This window comes from Dromiciops gliroides, chromosome 1, assembly GCF_019393635.1.
Source record: "Dromiciops gliroides isolate mDroGli1 chromosome 1, mDroGli1.pri, whole genome shotgun sequence".
Classification (NCBI taxonomy): Eukaryota; Metazoa; Chordata; class Mammalia; order Microbiotheria; family Microbiotheriidae; genus Dromiciops; species Dromiciops gliroides.
Window position 1 is genome coordinate 399,812,937 of NC_057861.1, and position 22,126 is coordinate 399,835,062.

Here is a 22,126-nt window from a genome sequence, read left to right on the forward strand (position 1 = left end):
CCCATCATGTTTTTTTAAATGCTCCCACTCACAGATGTGCAAGCTTTGCATTTCAACTCTTTATCCAGATGAGAAAGTTAAGCTGAGAATGCATTTGAATCATCCAGATTTACCCTTGGCTTAAAAGGCAGATATTGCAAACCTGGAGTGGTCACCAGATGCCCATTGAAAGGAAAGTAAATGAAATGCAAGAGGAGTTTCAGGAGGAAGGAAGGAGCTTGAGGTAGAGCAGACAGAAGAGGTGGGGGAAAAAAGAGAGTTAATTTGGAGCAGACCTTTACTGTATTGTGTAACAAGATTTGTGTTCATATTCCTGGAATATAATCCATGAGAGAGTTGGAGAATTTTGCAATTAATTTTCAAATTCTAAGCCTGGCAAATAAAACATCAACTGGCACATTTAGAAACACTCCATATTTGGAAGGACATTGCTGGGCTCCTACAGACTCAGGGAGGTTGGGAATACCAATAGTCCAGTACAATGACACATGAAGCTTGTAAGACAGTAAAGCAAGTCAGTTTTATAGAGGGGAGATATTCACAAAACAAAGGGCAGTCAGAGAAAATTATGTGGAATGAAACTGGGCAGCTGGTGGGCCCCTGGGGGGAATAAGGTACCCTCTCTCTAACTAGTAAAGTCTAGGTTTTGATAGGATTCTTCACCTGGTCTAGAAGAACCAGGCATTGTGGGAAAGGAATAAGGAGCCTGAAGCTATGGACTGGTGCTGATTCATGCTAATGGGAAAAGAGAAGAAGAGTCCCAGGGAATTGGAGGCCATTCAAACTCTTCACCTTTTAGAAAGGGACTCTGGGCTGTTACTACTGGTTTTACTCTGGCAGAGGAACTCAGCTTCCTTGTCAGGGACCTTTGAGTTTTTCCAGGACTTTTTCATTTAATGGATCAGGGAGGCCATTGTGTTCCCTGAACCATGTAATCCAACCGGTCCCTGGCCAAGTGGTCACCCACCTTTACTTCAACTTAATTTCAGTGAGGGAGAACTCACTGCTCCTGTGATAAGTCCTCTTTGGGACAGTTCTAATTGTTATGAAGTTTTTCCTTAATTAAGCCTAAATCTGTCTCTCTGTAACTCCAGTGGGGGCTCCAAGTTCCTCCCTCTATGGCCAAGTAGGACAAGGCTAATCCTCTTCCACATTACCATCCTTCAAACACTGGATGATCACTATCTGGGCTTTCCAAATCTCCAAACTAAGCATCTCTAGTTCCTCTGACCAATTTTAAAACACATTTCTAATGCATCCAGCTATTTGTGATGCAATGGAAAAAGCACTGGGCTTGGAGTCTGGCTTCAATGATTTGTTGTGTAATCTTCAACATGTCACTTCTGGTCTCTATCCCTGAGTTTCTTCACATATTAAATGAAAGTGTTGGGGCAGCTAGGTGGTACAGTGGATAGAGCACCAGCCCAGGATCCAAAAGGACCTGAGTTCAAATCTGACCTCAGACACTTGACACTTATTAGCTGTGTGTGGCCCTGGGCAAGTCACTTAACTCCAATTGCCCCACCAAAAAAGAGAGAAAGAAAGAGAAAGAAAGAAAGAGTTGGCGTAGTTAATTTCTAAGGTCCTTTCCAATTATAAAATCTACAATCAAAAGATCATATTGAAAAAGATCATAGATCATATCAGAAGACCCTGCCCTTTCCACCTTTGTCCTATCTCTCACACATGCCCCCTTCTTTCGTCTGCCACTGCCACTACCCCAGCATAGGTCCTTGGCATCTCACTCTGACTACTGCAATTGCCTGCTGGTTAGTCAGCTGCATCTCTCCCCACTCCAGGATTTCCTGCAATCCATTGTCAAAGTGATCTTCCTAAGGCTCAGATGCCCTGTTCAGTGAACTCCCTGAGGGTCCCTATTGCCTCCATGACCAAACATCAAATCCTTTTTGGCTTTCAAAGCCCTTCCTACCTTTCTATTCTTCTTATAACTTACTCACCTCCATAAACCATAGCACTGTCCTCTTTGCTTAGTATTGCCCGACCACAAGCATTTTCACTGGTTGTCCCCCATGCTTGGAACTCTGCTTTTCCTCATCTCCACCTCCTGGCTTTCTTCAAGTATTACCTAAAGTGTCCCCTTCTACAAAAAGCCTTTCTCCATTCCTCTTTTTTGTTTGTTTGTTTTGTTTTTTTAGTGAGGCAATTGGGATTAAGTGACTTGCCTAGGGTCACACAGCTAGTAAGTGTTAAGTGTCTGAGGCCGGATTTGAACTCAGGTACTCCTGACTCCAGGGCCGGTGCTCTATCCACTGCGCCATCTAGCTGCCCCGATTCCTCTTAATTCTAGTACTTTCTCTCGGAGATTGCCTCCAGTTTTTCTTGTATATAGCTGGTTTGTATGCTGTCTCCCCCATTAGACTGCGAGATCCTTGAAGGCCAGAATTATTTTTGCCATTCTTTGTATTCCCAGGACTTAGCACGGTGCCTAGCACATAATAGAGGCTCAATAAATCCTTGTTGACTTGACTTGTTGCTGACATTTAGACCTATTGCAGGTCATTTATCCCTTCAATGACCCATCCCAGCTTCTGCTTCCACAGCAGGAAATATTCATGAGTTAATATAACTAAAAATGTTCATACCTAGCAGCCAATTCCAAAAATGAGGCTCTCCAACATTAGTAATACTGGTCTTTAGACAATTGACACAAAGAGTGTGATTGGTCCTTTCCAACTTGATAGATGTTACCATTGTCATAATATTTTTCCTTTTATTATACTATTATATTATTTAAATTATTTATGTTATTAAAAGATTTATAAAACATGGTTTGTAGTATTAAATATATTTAATATCATATTTAATGTCTTTATTACATTGTTTTAGTAGTCTTTGTTATAACAAATAAACATTATATTATAAATAGTATATTTATATCACACATTTATATTCTGTTAAAATAAATATTATATATAATTATGTAATATGATGAATGATAACAATATCATATATTCATATTGTATATAAATATATTATATTATTATATATTATGACAAATAAATAAGTTGTGAAATAATACTAAATAAATAATAAATGGAGTTCTATGTGGTGACAGTGTTGGTCAGCAGCAATTAGCCTAGCACAAGAACTCAGTGAGAATATGTTTACCATATCACCATAAATTACTCAGGGTCATCACTGGGCCACAATGAGGAATGAGAAGACTTTAGCAGAGCATCACATGCATGCACACATGTATTGTATTTGTACTTATTTGTGTAGGTGTCATTTTCCTCCACTAGGCTCCATGAGAACAACCAAGCTATATCCCAAGTTCGAATGTCCCACAATGTCCATCACAGTACTTTGCACATAGTAGGCATTTAAATATCTGTTAACTTGACGTGATTTGACTTGATTTCTGATAGATTTTTAGTTAACCAGTGGGTGATTAAGCAGCTTACCTCCAGGGAGTATGCTGGTAAATGTTTAACAACCTGCCCTTTGAAAAGCCTGCCACATTTTTATGTTTAATCTGCATTATTAATATTTTCTCCATCACTTTCTCTTTTTTTGCTTTGAATAGAATTTTATTTTCCAACATATATGTAAAAACAAATTTTAACATCAATTTTTTAAAACTTTGTGTTCCAATTTCTCTTCCTCCCTCCATTCCCACCCCCTACCCATAAGAACTTGAGCAATTCAAAATAAGTTATACATGAGTAGTCATGGAAAAAGTCCTATATTAGCTAGTTGTGAGAGAAAACAGTAAAAAAAAAAACCCAAAACTTCAGATTAAGGGATTATAAAAAAGGAAAAGAAAAAAAATTTTAATGTGTTTCCATCTGTTTTCAGATACTATCAGTTCTTTGTAGATGGGCTGCAATCTTCATAAGTCCTTCAGGGTTATATTGGATCATTGCCTTGCTGAAAATAACCACATGCTTCCCAGCAGATCCTCCCCCACTATTTCTCCATCACTTTCTTAAGTCTAAAAAGCAACAAAACAATAAACCAAGTCCTGATTTGTAGCATTTGCATATATTTGTGGCAGTTGTTGCTCACTCTGAAAATTTAACAATAGACTCACCGGAGCCAGTAGAAGCTATCTCCAACACCATAGTCCCCCAGGCTCTCTTTAGAATATCTGAAGTTAGACCCCAATTACTTTTAGAGTTCACTCTAACCAATCTAGGGGTTCATGAGAGTTGGCCTGCCATCTTGGGGACTAATGTGCTGGTATGCTAAATGGAAACCACTTGAAATTGTAATCGGGTTATAAGTAGCTGTAGCAGTGCTGAATAACTTGTTTAGAAAGGGTTGACTATGATCTAGTGACAAAGCTAGGACTCAAACCCAAAGGTTTCTTGAACACCCATTTCCATCTGTAAACTTTTCTTCCTAAACTTTGTTTCTTTCTCTTCTCTTCTTCCTCCAACCCATCATCAACACAAACTGCCAAATTGATATTCCAAAAGCACAAATCTGACCATGTTATTCCACTGCTCAAGAAGCTTCAGTGGCTCCTTATTGCCTCTAGGATAAAATAAAAACTCCTCTGGCATTTAAAATTCTTCATAATTTGGCTTACCTTTCTAGGCTTATTGAACATTATTCCTCCTCTCTTATGCCAAATTCCAGATAATTGGCTTACTTCCCCTTCCATATTCATAACATTCAGTGTCCCATCTCCATACATTTGCAGAAACACTCCCCCTTCTCACCAGCCCTCTCAGCTCAGAGCTCCCACATCCCCTACTAAAGTGTCCTTTGTTTTCACTTTGCATTTTCTTACCTGTGTAGTAGACTCTTTGAAGGCAAGAACACTCTCAATTTTGTCCCATCCTCTCAAATAGTGCCTGGAACTAAATAAATATTTACTGAATGAACAGATTACTTTTTTTAAGAAAAGGAAATATGGGCCAGATGCTACATATATATGTGTGAACCAATAGGTATAATGCTTATTTTAACAGAATGAAATGCAAGTGGTTCTCTATATAGAAGGGAGATCAAAGAGAGTTCTGCAATCATTTGCTGTCAGGAATTACCAAATCATTACAGCTCAAAGCATAACAGACTATCTTTTTTCAAGATGGGAATTGATCTAGTTTCCATGGTAGCCTGGCTTTAGAGCAAACTATGATAATTGAATCCTAGGAAAAGGTAGACAAATGTAGGAAGTGATAGTGAATTATAAAATGTGTTGGGGAGTTAATGCAAACAAATATTAAAGGGTCAGATGAGCTGGGCTCATTTCAGTAGTTTCAGAAAACAGGTTGTTCTCCTCTGGGAACAACTGTCATTATTCAGTGTGGTAGGAAGCTAGTGTTTCTGATAGTCCGGGTAACTAAAGGAATCTGTGTTTGGAAATAATTGCTTTCTTCCCTTTTTTTGGCCACTGATTTTTCAAATACAATACACCTATGGCAACACACAGGGGACCGGGAGAAAGGGGGGCCACTCTGACCTTGACCTTCCTATGACATGTCTTCTTCAGATTTTCATTATTTTTGTTCTTTAAATCATTTGGTTCAGGTCATCATAACAAGATGCAGTCTAACAAGCCTCACTTTAGGCGACCTGAACTAAGAATGTACAGAAATTGGTTTTTATTTTTATTTTTCTCCTGCTCATGTATCTTCTTAAAAGATACTATAGCAGGAGAGGTTGTTTAATTTTGTTTTGTTTTGTTTCATTGTTTAGGTTTTGTAACAGCTGGGCCTATTTGTATACTGAGGACAGTGTAGACTAATTAAGTAGAAGGAACATTGAACTCAGAGTCAGAAGAGATCTGGGTTTGTATCCTATTGCCAACACTTACTAGCTGAGTTACTAAGGACTTATCCCTTAACCTCTCAGATCATCAGTTTATTAATTTATGGGTAGAATGCTGAAGTCAGGAAGACCTGAATTCAAATTCTACCTCAGACACTTACAGGTTGTGTGACTCTGGGCAAGTCCCTTAACCTTCCTCATCTGTAAAATGGGAATGATAATATTAGCACTTACCTCCCTGAGTTGTTGTGAGGAACAAATGGGATAATACAGGGTGTCCCCAAAGTCTTAATAGAAGTTTACTACAGCAAGACTTATAGGATACCATATATTTGTAAAGTGCTTAGCAAATCTTAAAGTGCTATATAAATGATTGCTATTGCTATTGTAATAATTCTTTTATTACTTACCTCACAAAGTTCTTGTCATAATCTAATAAGATAATGTATGGGGGCAGCTACGTGACACAGTGGATAAAGCACCAGCTCTGGATTCAGGAGGACCCGAGTTCAAATCTGGCCTCAGATACTTGACACTGTGCAAGTCACTTAACCCTCATTGCCCCACAAAAAAAAAATAATGTATGTTTGCGTTACTTAAAATAATATTTTCAAAACTTATAAGTATCATATTATTATCAATTATTGTTACTGGATATATGCAGAAATATATAGTTTTTACATATTTATATATTTATACATATATATATTTTATATATTATATAGAGAGAAATATATCATTTTTTAAGTTATTGGAGGACATTTGAATCCTAAAACTGAGATTGAAATGAGGGAGAATTAGAATCATAGAATCACGAAGTGTTTAGAACCAGAAAGACCTTAGTGATCATCTTGGCCCAACTTCCCTATTTTGGGGCAGAGGATTAAGAAGCTGAAATCTAGAAATGTTAAATGACTTGTTTAAGGTCATACAGGTAGATAGTCACCAAACCAAGATTAGAACTCAAACCACCTCACCATGATATCTCTAGTTATCTTAGGGATTCCCCTGCTTAGCATCAATTCTACTATGCTTCCAATCCCCTGGAAGACTTTTCCAGCCCAGCTCATTAGAAATCCTTGAGACACTCAGTTGCTACTGGTGTTCCAATGCCTGACTGAAGAGCACACACAGATGATTAAGAGAATTAGCACCGCTTTAAGGACCTACAATCAATCTGCAGAAGACTCAGACCAAGGACTTGCCTGGAAATGGTCTTCTGAGACCAAGGCAGAAAACTGGGCCCCCAAAGTCAGCATATCCTTTGGGAGACTAGCTGGAAGTACAAAGCTCATCATAGGTATCTTCAAGGTCAAATGCAGTCCAAAGATCTATAGAGCAAGAATCATATCCCAAGTACTAAGTCCAATATACTCAGCTTATTAAATAGTTTCTCTAGTGTGACCTAAGCATCACACTGAGCCTGATGAAAAGACATGATAGTATAGAAGTCTATCAATTCAATGACCAATTATAACCTCAGAGGACAAATGAGGAAGCATCCCACATCTTTTTGGCAAAGATATGATGGACTAGACGGGCAAGTATCTGTCCCCATGGTGAGATCTGATGGTTATCTTGGCAGGGTCTTCCTTCCCAAAAGTATCTCTTTCACCACCCATCACTAAGTGTGGCTCCATCATCAGAGAGACACTCTTTGGGCTTCTACAGACTTTTTAGATCTCCTAGAGTCCAAAGTCAAAAGGCAAATGCCCTTGGGAGGGATAATTTCAGTAATAATAACAAAAAAACCCTCAAAGTTCAACCTATGCTATGGGGGGGGGGACATTAAGGGAATGAGAATGGAAGGTGATGTACAATGGGAACTTAGCATGACCTGGGACCATTATGGTAGCTGTGAAGGCTTGAGAAAAACCCTGAAACACTGGCAAATTGGGTTCTGGCAATAACATCAATTGGCTTAGCACTCCAATCAGTGGGATGCAACTGCTTCTAAAAGTCTAAGAAATAGACAGCTAGCATAGGGAACATGTTGGCCCTCCTTGAAACTGCCACAATGATCAGCTTGACACAGAGAATAGAGCAGCAAGTGACGACTCTTCATGTTCTAGTAAGACAAGAGGGGAAGACATATTGGAACAAAGCAGAAATATTAATAATACCACCCCTGCCTCCCCTTTGCTGGAAATGCTTTAGTGCAGATGGCACTGATTGCTAAAGTGAGCAAACCATGATTGAACATAAAATGGACTGAACAAATAAATATCTCCATTATGTTCCAGTACTGGCTCACAACAAAATTGGAAACAGAAGATCTCACCAGCTATCAGTGGAACTCGGTTTTGGTACATGTCCAAATCACCTAAGATAGAAGCACCCAGATGAGAGATGGCAGAAACTCAATTCTGGGAGAAGACATTCTGTGTTCTTGTAAGGGGAGAAGCAGCCTCTTTCTGTTGACCAGGCTGTATCCTTAAAACTATCAGAATGGGACGGTCTCAGTATCCATGGATAAAGATTCTATTCACCCACAGTAGGGCACCTAAGCCGGGTCTCCCTCCACTTGGGCTCTGTGATCTCAATAAATGGTCTTAATATTTGGGTCTATTTCATTTGCGCTTTAGAGTTCTATGTGAGGAGGTGGAGACAACTCCTAGGCTAAGGTCCCAGCACTCAGGACTTCTCTACTGAGCTGGACATAGTGCATAGCCTAGAATCCTGGCTCTAACATCGCCACGGCTCAATCTCCTGGGTCCAAGACTCCACTGTCTACACTTAGAACTGAAAAGGAAAACCAAAACACACCAGAATCTTGAGCCCCAAGCTCACTTCTTGGGGCCACAAGGGCCTAAAGGGAAGGCCCTTGTACTTCCATACATGAAATTTATTTCATGAGGCCCATGTTGTGATTAAACAGAACTCTCACCCCTGGAGGGAGGGGTGGAGAGAGGGAGAGAAAAATGGAGGGGGGAGACAGAGAGAGAGAGAAAGAGAGAGAGAGAAGGAAGAGAAAAGAGATAGAGGAGAGAGAGGAGAGGGAGAGAAAAGGAGAGAGTGGAAAAGAGAGAAGGAAATAGATGAAAGAGAGTGGAGAAAGAGAGGAGAGAGATAAAAAGAGAGGAGAAAGAAAAAGAAGAGGAGAGGGAAAAAGAAAGAAAAGGAGAGAGAGAATGAGAGAGAGAGAGAGAGAGAATGAGAATATATCCAGTCTGGTAGTTTAAAGACTCAGGCCAAACCAGTGGCACAACTACTATAAAGAAGCTGTTTCCATTCATGTGGCAGAGGAATGAAACATGAAAGTAAGTCCCTACCATCTCCCACCTTTGTATCTCTACTTGGGTGATTTGGGCATGCACCAAAGCCAGGTTACATCAGCAAATGCTTCATAAAAACAGAATATTTGTGATCAGCACAGGGTGAACATTTTCAAAATAATTATATACCTAAGCCTAGATTAGCAAAAGAAGAGATGGGTTTTGGCGCCAGCGCTGACGCCGGCACGGGGAGCCCCAGCCTAGCCCTGCTTGAGCCTGCGTGGCCACTGGACTCTCCGCAGCCACAGCAGCCCTCCTCCCCCTCGCCCCAGTCCCTTCTTCTCTGGGGATCGCACCAAGGCCCGCAACGCAAAAGATGGGAGAGAAAGAGAGTGACAAGAGTAATAAAGTAGAAGAAGCGGAGCCCGAGGAGTTTGTGCTGGAGAAGGTGCTGGACCAGCGAGTGGTCAACAAGGAAAGTGGAATATTTCTTAAAGTGGAAAGGTTTCACAGACACCAACAACATGTGGGACCCCGAGGAGAACTTGGACTGTCCCGAGCTGATTAAAGCGTTTCTGAATTCTCAGAAGGCCGGCAAAAAAAAAAGACAGCGCCAAGAGAAAGACCTTATCGGACAGTGAGTCGGGTGACGGCAAGTCCAATAAAAAGCGTGAGTCAGCCAGAACGAATCATTGGTGCTACAGACAGCAGTGAAGAACTGATGTTTCTCATGAAGTGGAAAGATTCTGATGAGGCCAACTTGGTGCTGGCCAAGGAAAAAAACATGAAATGCCCTCAGATAGTCATCGCCTTCTACGAGGAGCAGCTGACCTGGCACTCCTGAAGATGAAGCACAATAATCGTCTGTGTTGCTTTTTAAAAAACATATACATACACACACACACACACACACACACACACACACACACACACATATTGTAACGATTGGAATGACACCACCTGCAGGAGACTTACTGTAGAAGAGTTCCACCCATGAAGTGAAGGTCTTTGAGGGCAAGACCAGGAGTCTTTTCTTTGGAAAAGGAAGTGACGTGGGCTAGTGGGAGGAAGAAGGAAAAGACTAGCACTCTGTCTGGCTCTTTCCTTTGGACTCTGGTGGAGAGCAGAGCTAGAAATGTGCTCTCCCTTTAATAGATAGGAATCTAGGCCTTTCTCTCTCTCTTTACCAAATTCTTATTCTCCTTAATAAATGCTTAAAAATCTAACTCTTGCTAAAGCTTATAATTTATTGGCGACCACTCATTAGATATTTTAGACAGTTTAGCTAGAATTTTAGCCCTTAACAGATGGTGACCACGAAGGGATAAGCTAAACCTCAGTCTTCTGATCTTCTGGTTGTGTTAGAAATTTCCCCTACCCTCTCCCTTTAACTGCTAAGTACTGGCGTACTGGCTGTGTTTTCCCTTTAAATTTTTTCGAATGGACATTTTAAACTCCCTAATTACCCTATTTTGATTTTAGTCTGTTTAACCAGACAAATGGGAGATAAGATCATGTTAATGCTTTGTTTTTGTGGATTTTCTATTTTTCTTTTTATTTTTGTTAAAAGAGCCAGCAACTTACTCACACAAGGAAATATCTCTCCCTCTCCCAACCATGCTTTTTCAGAGAAACCTGAGGAGATTCCTGCAGCTTTTCCCAGTTCTAACACTAATTGTTGCTTTAATTTTGCATGCCTGGAGGCAATGACCCACCCTCTAGAAGCTTTTAATCCCCTAGCACCTGGAGGCAAAGTGGGGGAAGAGGAATCCAGGCCTGAGTTCAAAATCAAGTCTGATTCAAATTGCTCTGGTCCCTCCCCTCCTCTCCAGACCCCACCCTCTACTCCTCCCATGGCCAAGCCCATTGCTTCCCCTGCCTGGGAAGTCCAGAGATCTGATGTGCATGCTCAACTTTCTGTAACTATATTTGCTTAGTCCTTCCTTAGTCCTTCCCCAGCCTGGCTGTGCTTCTGAGACAACCTTAGAAAGCCCTTTAAATTCCAGATATGCTCGTTTTGTTCATAATTTTGCTAACCTGCTTTTGTCTTTAATTAGTAATCTTATAAAGCATTTGTATGGTGAAAAGACTGACAGACAATATAGAGGGGTTAAAGAAGAAAAACTTAAGCTGAATAAGAATGACAATCATCACCATAGTTCAAGACTCCACTTCTTTTGCCATGGAAGGATACATATTTTACAGAAATGTAGAAGTAAGCAGCAAGGTATTGATATGAGTATTGGGGATTTTAGATATCGGAATCAAACGTGTTCTGAATTCACTCAGAGTAATAGTATCAGTTCAGAGGTTACATAGGATTTCTATGCTATTATATATACATTTTAAAATTAATGGTATGGGTTTATTTTCATAGAGATTTTCATGCTTTTGAGATTGTGTCTTATACTTAGTTTCTAAAACAAGGAGAATATTTGTAAAGCTTTTTATAGTCATATGATCAAGTTTATATTTTATAATACTCTTATTAATATTAAGTTCATGTTAATTTAGATTTCCTTAGTTTGAATTTCACTGTCTTTTATTGTTCCATGTGTATTTTCTTCTATTCATTTATCTAATTTTGAAAAAATTGCAAGATGGTTTTGATTTCATAATGCAATGTTAATTCTAGGAGTATTGTGCTCCCATATTCTGAGTTGTTTGTTTTTGTTATTTTTTCTCAACTGATTATTTGATCAAACTCTTTAAAGCATTTCCCTGGCAAATTGGTTGCCATGGCAAGTGTAAATTGATTCTAGAAGTATTATTTTTGATAAGCATATTCCAAAAAAAAAGGGGGGAACGTTTGTAAAAGTTTTCTTTTTTCAAAAAAGAAGTTTTCTTTGAGATTGTATTGTGATTTAACTTGTATTTAAATATGTTATGATTTTTCAAAAAAGAAATTGTATACTAAGTAAAAAAAAAGGGGTATTATTTGAAATTGTTGCATAATTATATATTGTGTTCTGAGTCAAGATGTATTCACATTTTTTGCAATCATTTATTATCCTCAATTTTTAAATCCATATGAGACTTGGATTATGGGAACTTATCATTTAAGACATTAATTGCCTTTATTCTGAGTTATCAGATGCCAGTTGGCCAAGATGCCATCCAATCACAAGAGGAATACATGCAAGAGCAGACACTGAACTGTCACATGAGGGGAGACATGCATGAAGTCAAGGTATGGCCGAGGGAACGGCTTTTGACAAATGTTGAGGTTGGATTCTCTTGGTTTAATATTTTATTTTATTTTTCCCCACAATATTGTACAGATGGCTGGAAGTATTGATTCCACCCATCTCACTTCTACACCTGGCTTCTATGCTCCCTCCTATATGCCTGATGCCATGGACATCTCAATCCCATGCATCTGATTAAGTCTGACTCAGTTTCCTCCAATATGTTCGGTGGCATGAACATATATTCCATCCACCTATTTTAAGTCTGGCATACTGCAAGGGCAGTACATATTGCTCAAGTGTGGGAATGCTCATATCCCATCATTTCTCTGTTCTTTTGTGGTAACCCCCATAATTATCTCAGGTGTCATGATAAATAACAGTGTTGAATTTGGCCTTGACATCTGTTACCAATTATATTAGATTTTTAATTTCTCATGATGGCATGAGGATAATTAGGCAGATGATGCAAAAAGTGATGAAACAAAGATAAAAATTATTTTTTCAAAATTAATATCGTAGCAATTGTCTTCTCAACTACCCTCCATAAGGGGGGACTATAGTAATATTATAATTTTAAAGAATGTTTCCATTTTTGTTTTATTGTATGTTTCATGTGTTAACAACTAAGATTCTGTATTCCCTTAGACATGTTTTTGAGAACTTTCATTGTTTGATTTGATTATTGACAAAGCTATTTTAAAGTTGTGTTGAGCTCAATTTTGTAGGAAATTTTCCTGGCTGATTACCAGCATCCACACATCAACCCCTGAAAAGACTTCCATTCCACGACTACACCTATAGGACATTTGAGAAAAGACTTTCAGAGACTTTAAATGAAGAGTTTTGTTTTGTTTTTGTTGTTTTTTTTTCTCTTTTCTCTTTCTGTTATAATATACACCATCTGTAACATGTATTCTCTGCAGAGGCCCTCCCTTTGCAAGACCAATGTCAAAGCGTCGGTTCATGAGGACAAAAAAAAAAATTGCCCCTCTGGACAAAACTTTCCTCTCTTCCTTTTCTATATTGTTATTAACATATTGTTAGTTAGCATAGGTTATTATATTCTGTTATTTTTGACTGTTTCATCAAGGAAACGTACCGTTTCTTGAGGAAACAAAGTGGGGAACTGTAACAATTGGAATGACGCCACCTGCAGGAGACTTACTGTAGAAGAGTTCCACCCATGAAGCGAAGGTCTTTGAGGGCAAGACCAGGAGTCTTTTCTTTGGAAAAGGAAGTGACGCGGGCTAGTGGGAGGAAGAAGGAAAAGACTAGCACTCTGTCTGGCTCTTTCCTTTGGACTCTAGTGGAGAGCAGAGCTAGAAATGTGCTCTCCCTTTAATAGATAGGAATCTAGGCCTTTCTCTCTCTCTTTACCAAATTCTTATTCTCCTTAATAAATGCTTAAAAGCCTAACTCTTGCTAAAGCTTATAATTTATTGGCAACCACTCATTAGATATTTTAGACAGTTTAGCTAGAATTTTAGCCCTTAACAATATATAATATGGATCTCTTGCATTCTTTGATTTGTTAACAGTGTGAACACCATCTACATCTAATGAGAACTGAATTGGTTAGGTTTTTAAGTAGGTTTTTGTTTTTGTGTGATTTGGTTTTTGTTTGGGCTGGTTTTTATTTTGCATCAACAGCACTGGTAACCGAACAAGTAAATACAAGCTTTCTCCATTTACTTAACATTGATCACAGAAGAGCATTTGATACTATGGAATTATTAACTTCCTCCACGGTAGATAAAAACTAATTAATACCTTCTGTAGTCACTACTTTGAATCCTAAGAAATGTTTAGCCCCCATGTATGCCTAAGATTAACTCTCCAAGAAAATGTTGTGTCCGTGTAGAATTTTGACATTTCACTTGAAATCCAACTTACTAATAAAAGCTACATTTTACACCTAGAGGTAAACCCTTTGACAGGTTGCCTCCAGCAGCTATTTCCCATTATTGTTCTGTTCCTCCCAACTGACAAAAAATGTCTTATCTTCACTTTTCCAAACACTAACTGTTTTTAGACGGAACAGAATGATGTTGTGGGCCCTTTGCAGCCTGGCTGGAAGGCTGGCAGTAATGCTCAAGCGGCCCTGTATACACCCAGGAGGCGGCTCCACATTGATCCAGAAGAGATCCTCTCCCTGAAGCCTCTTGGGTCAGAGCCCCATCTGCCAGGACTTGGGGAAGCCTGGCCAGGCTTGTTTGCAGCTGACATCTCCATCATTGATGTTGTCCAGTCCTAGGTTAGAAGGGTGCATGGGTAAATGCTGTGGAACTAGAACCATTTTGGCCTTGATTTTCAGAGACTTGGACTTCCTGCTTCGGAAAGTAGGGGTGTCCCATCTTATTTTATTAACCAAAGGTCCTCTTTTAATCATGTAGTAACATCCCTATCTGCTGAAACTTCAATATTCTGCCCAAAGGGCAGGCCTTTGCGGCAGGGGTGTTTTCCTAACTATGGGCATAAATGGGGAAGCAAACGTACCCATGTTAGGTAGTCTTCTATACTCTTGATTTGCATGTTTTTCCTTCTTTATCCCACCCCATGTCTTCACCACGTAGAGCCAGCCTTTTGAGTATTTCGGTCTTGGCTCCATGGGAGTCGGGCAAAAAAAAAAACAAAAACAAAAAACAACAAAAACCAACTTTGTAGTCATTAGAATGTTATACAACTGTATATTGTTTACTTTATTGTAAATACTGGTGAACAGTGGTCAATTGATAGTTTTATATTCTTGCTTTAAAAAAAAAAAGAGATGAAATTAAGGAACTACTAAAATCTAAAAGAAAGGTTTAAAAAAACCTGAGATGGGGGGCAGCTAGGTGGCGCAGTGGATAAAGCACCAGCCTTGGATTCAGGAGTACCCGGGTTCAAATTCGGCCTCAGACACTTGACACTTACTAGCTGTGTGACCCTGGGCAAGTCACTTAACCCCCATTGCCCCGCAAAAAAAAAAAAAAAAACCCTGAGATCTCTCAACCCAAACTACAAAAGTGAGTAGATTACTATCTGCCTAATTTTTTGATTATTAAACCAAAAAGATAACAAAATTAGCAGAGGGCTCAAATGATTTTGAAAGGGAGATGTGTGCACTTGGACAGGAATTTTTGAAATTCACAACATGAATTAGACAAGGAGACCAATTATACAAAAACAGAGTAATTCAAAAAAGCTAGAGTCTGCTATAACCATCATGAATGAATATGTTCTCCCATAGTTTTTGCTAAGAAATACAAAACCATATTTGGACCTCTGAATATAGTAATACACTTAGTGGCTCTTGCCACAGGAAGAACCACAAAGGAAAGTTGGAGCTATCAGGGAATACCCCTAAAGGGAAAGATCAAGTACCATCAGGGGAGAAGTGACTTCAGAGACCTTTTGAATATCTTTAGGAAGACAAGAGGCAATTCCATTAATACCTAGTTGGTGTTCATGGTAGACAATGTTAACTCCCTATTGCCCAATTAGATGCAATAAACAAGAATCATGAAACCAAAAACATTTTAGAAAATCTGGATTTCCTTAATCAGTAACTAAAAATAAGGGTCAAGAGTTTAATAAAAAACAGAATTAAACCAGAGCAAAGAACAAATTTTAAAATTCAACATTAATATAACTTAAAACTTTGCTACAGAGGCTTGGAAATTTATTAAATGCAGAGGCAAAGAAAAATCCCTAAATAAAGAAGATGTGAAAAACTCCTGGTCAACGCTATGGTTGCATACAGTCCAACATAAGGAAAACCACAGTACTACAAAACAAGAAACAGAAACCTCGGGAACATTAATTCTAGAACAGTTATATCAAAGGAAGTGACTAAAACTTCTCTTAAAACCTGGAAACATCATCCTTAATTAGTTCAATCACTTCACAATGACATATTAATTACTAGCAAGGTACTCTCCTACTTTTATTCCTCTCAGAAGAAAGAACAAGAGTGACTCCTTCAAATACAGAATAATTATATGTTTATATGTTTTATACATGTTATTCACAGAAACAGAACTCAATTCATATTGTTTCACTAAAAAAACTATAAAAACTCATAAGAAAAATAATATATTGACTGAGTATTAAAAAGACTGGGCTAAAAAGTCTCATGGACATAAAGAGGCTCATTGATTTAGAAATTATTGAACAAGCTTCCTGAAAGTGTCTTAACATTTTTGTTGTCTTTGTTTACTATTGCAAAACCTTTGATTTAGTTCTGAACTCATGGCTTATTCATGTACTGCAAATATATAAAATAGAACCAGTTTTTTGGAACCATGAAAGTATTTGATGTCCACATGGAAAACATCTCTAGGTAAAATGCATCACCAAGACACTAATGTAAAGAAAAAATTATTTTAAATCAATTTTATGTTGACATTTTGAAGGGAAAAGGTTAAACCCAACATGATTCTGCTTAATTTTAAATATATCATCATTTTTCCTAAACAGGATTAAGTATGGCTTTCAAATTAAAGGAGAAATTGATTCAAAATTTTTAATTAACCACCCAGTAGATAACCTTAGCTATCTGCCGACACCAAGAAACAAAGCAAACAGATCCTTCAACTCATGGAATCTTTCTCTAATGACATAAATGTCATTTGTACTAGATAAGATAAAAACTAAAAACTTTAATTGTGAACCTGGAGGTCACATTGAACCAACAGATGAAGGTGAAACTACAAATATCTTTGTGTCTTTCAATCACAATACCTCAAGTATAGCAATACTCAAGGGAAGTGTAACAATTGGAATGACACCACCTGCTGGAGACTTACTGTAGGAAAGCTCCACCATGAGGAGAAGGTCTCTGAGGGCCAGACCATGAGTCTTTTCTTTTGTGTCAGGAAGTGATGTTTGCTTGGGGGAGGAAGAAGGGGAAGCCTGGCTCTCTGACTCTCTCTCTTTCCTGAGGACTCTGGTGGAGAAGGGAGTGAGAAATGCACTCTCCCTTTAAGAGATAGATGAATCTAGGCCTTTCTTTCGCTTCACCAAATTCTTATTCTCCTTAATAAATGCTTAAAAGTCTAACTCTTGCTAAAGCTTATAATTTATTGATGACCACTCATTAGATATTTTAGACAGTATAGCTAAAATTTTAGTCCTTACAGAAGGTTATGATTAAATGCAAAAATGTTTACTGACATCCTGAATTAAAAACTGAATAACAAATTTAAAGTATTTAACACCTATGCTATATGAGCCTTAATGTATGCTTTCAATACTGTAAAATAGATTATAATATATTTGGAAAGAATCCTAACAAAAACATATTAACAAAACATTGAACCCATCATACACAGGTAGGTATAGAAAGATTATTATTTCCTTGTCTAAAAAAAGAGGAAGAAAACTGATAAAGATTTTTAGAATACATAATAAACAGATTAAAATTCAGGGAATATTTCTGGAAAAATCTGACATTCCTTCACTGAGCAATAGTAAACACTGGTAAAGGTAGATGCTATTTGATTTATCTCTTGTAACCAAAAGTTACTTAGCTGATGATGGATCCTATGGAAAAGCAAAAATCCAAGAATGGAAACAAAAGATGGATGAAATCCACATAAACCCAGCCAATATTATGTCAAAATGAAATGTCAAGCAAATGACTGAGTCATGGAGATTTATTTGTGGGAAATGGATCAGTTTATGATGGCAACTCAGAACTAAGTCATTGACACTAGAAATTACAAAAGGGTTAGTTATCCTTAAGCATGAATTTGGTGGTCAATGTAGATTATGCAAAGAGGTGACAGAGCTGTGAAATGCATCACTGTAAGCTGAATACTTAGTTAAACATGACCTTGTGGCTATAATTATACATCAGAAGCTCATTATCTCTCATAAACTGAGACAAGTTCCCATCTACAAATACAGACACCTGAAAATAGTCTGCAGAACTTGACTATTAACAATTATTTTGGGGAAAAAATATTATTTCAAAATTAGTAGTTGCCCATAATCACTCAGATACAACATTAATCAGGGTGTGTGCTTGTCTATGTAAGTTATGTGTGTATTGACAAGGGTTTATAGAAATTTAAACCAGAGAAGCATAAAGAGATGTCTCTGGGGTCACATTTACTCCTCTTCATGAGAGAATTTGCTATTGTTAAGGGAGCAAGGGATTAACATCACAAGGATGGCCATTTGGTTCTCCTCAAAAAGAGGAGTTTGGGACTAGAATTATATATCTATCTGCCCCCATAAATATTGCTCTTCTAGGAGAAATGGTTTCTTAGAGTCAAGCTGATTACCTGTTTGTTATTCCTTGAAAAGGAAGGAGTGCCCCAAATTAATATGTGAAGGCTTTGAAAGACCATCACAATTTTGAATAGTGAGTAAACTAATTTATCCAAGCAGAGAGCAAATAGAAATTAAAGAAGTTGTGCAGATTAGAATAGCCCAAACAATACCCAAAATGAATTAGCTTTCCCACTAGGAGTGAGATATATTTTAAGCTATAAAAATGTCACCCAAAGGGAAATCCCCCAGTCTCTAGGGTGACATGCTGGAATTTGGGCCATGTTGAGATGACAGCCCTCAACATGCCTGCTTTCCAAAATCTGTTCCTTCTCTCTAGGTTTCTCTCAAAAAAGGGATCTGAAATCACTTTTGTCCTCTCTATATGCTGAAACAAAGGAAAAGGTTTTGCTTCTCCCAAACTTTTATACCATCTTCCCCATTAATCAGGCACTCAGAGTCCTAATGCAAAGGTCCCAGTCTTGAAATTCAAGGTATATATCCAAAAAAATTTAAGAGCATTTTAAATCCCAAACCAAATATTCATAATCTTGAAGTATCTTTCAAAATAAAGAGACTTTGCTGAGATGAAAATCATGTGGGAAGAGGATGAGGGACACCTCTCCTGTGTAGTCCTTCCTGCCCTTGGAGAAGTGGAGTTAAAGCAAAGATGCTTTCATAGAGATGAGTTTAACTCCTTTTCATTCAATGAAAAAATCCATTATTTTATCAATCTATGCAATTAATGGCAACATTAAAAATAAAGGATTAATAACAGGATAACTAATGATAGCCATTTCTATCAACTTCATCCCAAAAAAAGCTTTGATACTTATGAGTATTTCGCATCCATTTAGCTCATTTGAGTTCTGTAAAATAAGATAAATGTATGTGAAACATACATAAAAAGAATTTTACAAACCTTTTGGAGCACCAGGTATTATCCCCATTTTATAACTGAAGAAATTGACCTGGCTAGGGATCGCAAGGGTAAAAGATGTCAAAATCTCCTACCTTAAATCGAGAACAAAACCCTGACAGACATCAGGTGGTTAATTAAAGACTGGGGACCACAGCAGAGGTCAGGTGTTGGCAGACACCAAAAAGAGGAAAGGGCATTTAGAAGCTTCAAAACCAAACTTTATTTCATAATTCTGTACAAGGACAGCCCATTTAAGCAGTAAACCTATTATTTATTTAAGATTGTACTCAACCAGGGGCAGTGAGGTAGTGCAGTAGATAGAGTGTTAGGCCTGGAGTCAGGAAGATCTATCTTCCTGAGTTCAAATTCGGCCTCAGACACTTCATAGTTGTGTGACCCTGAACAAGTCACTGAATCCTGTTTGCCTCAATTTCCTCATCTGTAAAATGAGCTGGAGAAGGAAATGTCAAACTCTTCCAGTATCATTGCCCAAAAAAAGCCTCAAATGCAGTCACAAAGAACTGGGCGTGACTGAAAAACAACTAAACAATTCAACCGACCCCACTAAAAGAAAGAATTTTAGAGAACTGAGTCTATATCTAGATGCAAATAACTTCATATAAGCTTTCACGCTGGAGACCAGTGGTAGCAATTAGACCTAAATTCAATGCCAACAGAAACCTCTTCAGTCCTGGGAAAGAAGTTTCCATTCCCCAGATTCCCTATAGTCAGGAGAACCTGTCAAATGCTCCAACAGAACTATAGCCATGGCTCAGGAAAAAACGCTCCCAAGGGCAAAGGGAATTGGGTCCTCAGACTAAGGAGTCAGAAGGAAAGGTCTGATTGTAGTCAAATGTTTCCCCCTGAAATATTTATAGTGTTGGGCATCCTGTTAGGGAACCAAATGAAAGCAGCCCTGCTCTCTTCTCTCCCAATGTAACTGTTACTGTTCTTTGGACAAGCAAGTTGGATAGCTACTTCCAAGGTTGCCTTGAAGGTACACATTCAGACTTAGAACATAAAAAAAAAAAAAAAAAAACTTCAGGCATATTTTTTATCTTGAAACATTAAAATGAACAGATTTTGTCCATCAATAGATGCCTAATACTTTATAAATTGTTACTCAAGCCCTGGTCTCTGCTTTCTTTAGAGGACTAGAAAAGGGTACCCAGCCTGGTAAACAACAATAGGTTTCCATTACAAGAATTTCTCCACCTTTCTGAGAAGCAAAAAGGGATAGAAAGAGAAAAGGAAAGAGAAGGAGAAACAGTAGCGTTCTTTATAGGTCTTAACAGACTAAATAAGCATTTTTTTAAAGCCAGCTAACTTCACTAATGCCAGTAAATAACTAAATATCTGTGAGAGTCAGGTAGTTCAAGACTGGCACTTACTGAAGTAACATCAAAAATATGACTGAAGGGTGAGCAAAGCTTTTAAAAAGGAATGTTTTTTACGACGATGCCAATGCACACTCTGTTTACATACCAGAACTTAGCCCCTCTGGAACCTGGCTATATGCCCCCTTGTTCAACTACCTAGGAAGCCTCTCGATTACCAGTGGGTGGCAATGTTGCCACATGGAACAGATCTGAGAAACTCAAAAGATAGCAGGGAAACCAAAAGGTGACACCCCACTTTAGCAGATATAAGATCATAGATTTAGGAGGAAAGGGATCTTATGAGCTATTAATTCCAACTCTTTCATTTCTTAGATGAGGAAACAGGTCCAATGATTTGTCCAGGGTCACCCACTTAGTGAGTGTCTGAAACAGGACTAGAAAGTAGGTCTTCTTAAAGGATTCCAACTCCAGTTTTCTAGCTACCATATCACTTAGCTAAGAGAGCTTCCTGTATTGTTTTTCCACCCTGGAAGGACCAAGCTTTGGCTCACTATCAACCTCTTTAGCATTTGGTTGCCCCCAATCTCTCTATTTTTTGGCATTCCTTAAGCCTCAGAGTTCCTGCAAGAGAAAGACTCTGCTCCCTATTAACAGTAAATCTAAGGGTTGGCATAGTGATACATGCCTATAATCCCATCTCACAGGGAGACAGAGATTGGTCTGTTTCTTGAGCTCTGGAGTTCTGAGCTGTAGCAAGCTAAACTGATAGAATTCCAGAGTCTTCAGGGGTCATATTATAGAGTAGCAGCATGTCTTCTGGGACTCCTCTGGAGCAAAGCTTCTTAAACTGTGGGTTGCAACTCCATATGGGGTCACATAACTGAATGTGGGAGTCACAAAACATTTGGCAACAGTAAAGGGTTATGTATACCTATTTTATATACATGTCCAGGGTCAGGTAAAAAGGGGTCGCAAGTCCTGCTCTAGATCAGTGAGCTTCCTCAGATTCAAATAGACTAATCCCACTAAGTCGCAGTTAGGTGGTACAATGATAGAGCACCAGGCCTGGAGTCAGACTTGAATTCAAATTTGGCATCAGATACATGCTAACCCTGGGGAAGTCACTTAACCCTGTTTGTCTCAGTTCCTCATTTATAAAATGATTTGGAAAGGAAATGGCAAACCATCCCAGTATCTTTGGCAAGAAAACCCTAAATGGAGTCATGAAGAATCAAACACGACGAAAAACGACTGAACAACAGTCCCACTAAGTTCTACATTAATATAATGAGCCCCTAGGAGTATCACAGGTGTCTAAGGAGAGGCAAAGAAAGGTAAATTGGGAAAAATAGATATTTAATGAAATAGAAGACTTTCAAGTATTCCTGATGAAAAGACTAGAGCTAAAAAGAAACCTGACATTCAAAGACAAGGCTTGAAAGATGCAGAAAAAGGCAAACA

General features: G+C 38.4%; 1 protein-coding gene and 1 pseudogene across 3 annotated transcripts in view; both read left to right on the forward strand.

Annotated features, from left to right (window-relative positions):
• The window catches only part of ANKRD55 (ankyrin repeat domain 55), a 128,189-nt gene that overhangs the window by 10,585 nt on the left and 95,478 nt on the right, over window positions 1-22,126 (forward strand). The window lies entirely within an intron of this gene.
• On the forward strand, window positions 9,334-9,817 carry LOC122734293 (annotated as a pseudogene).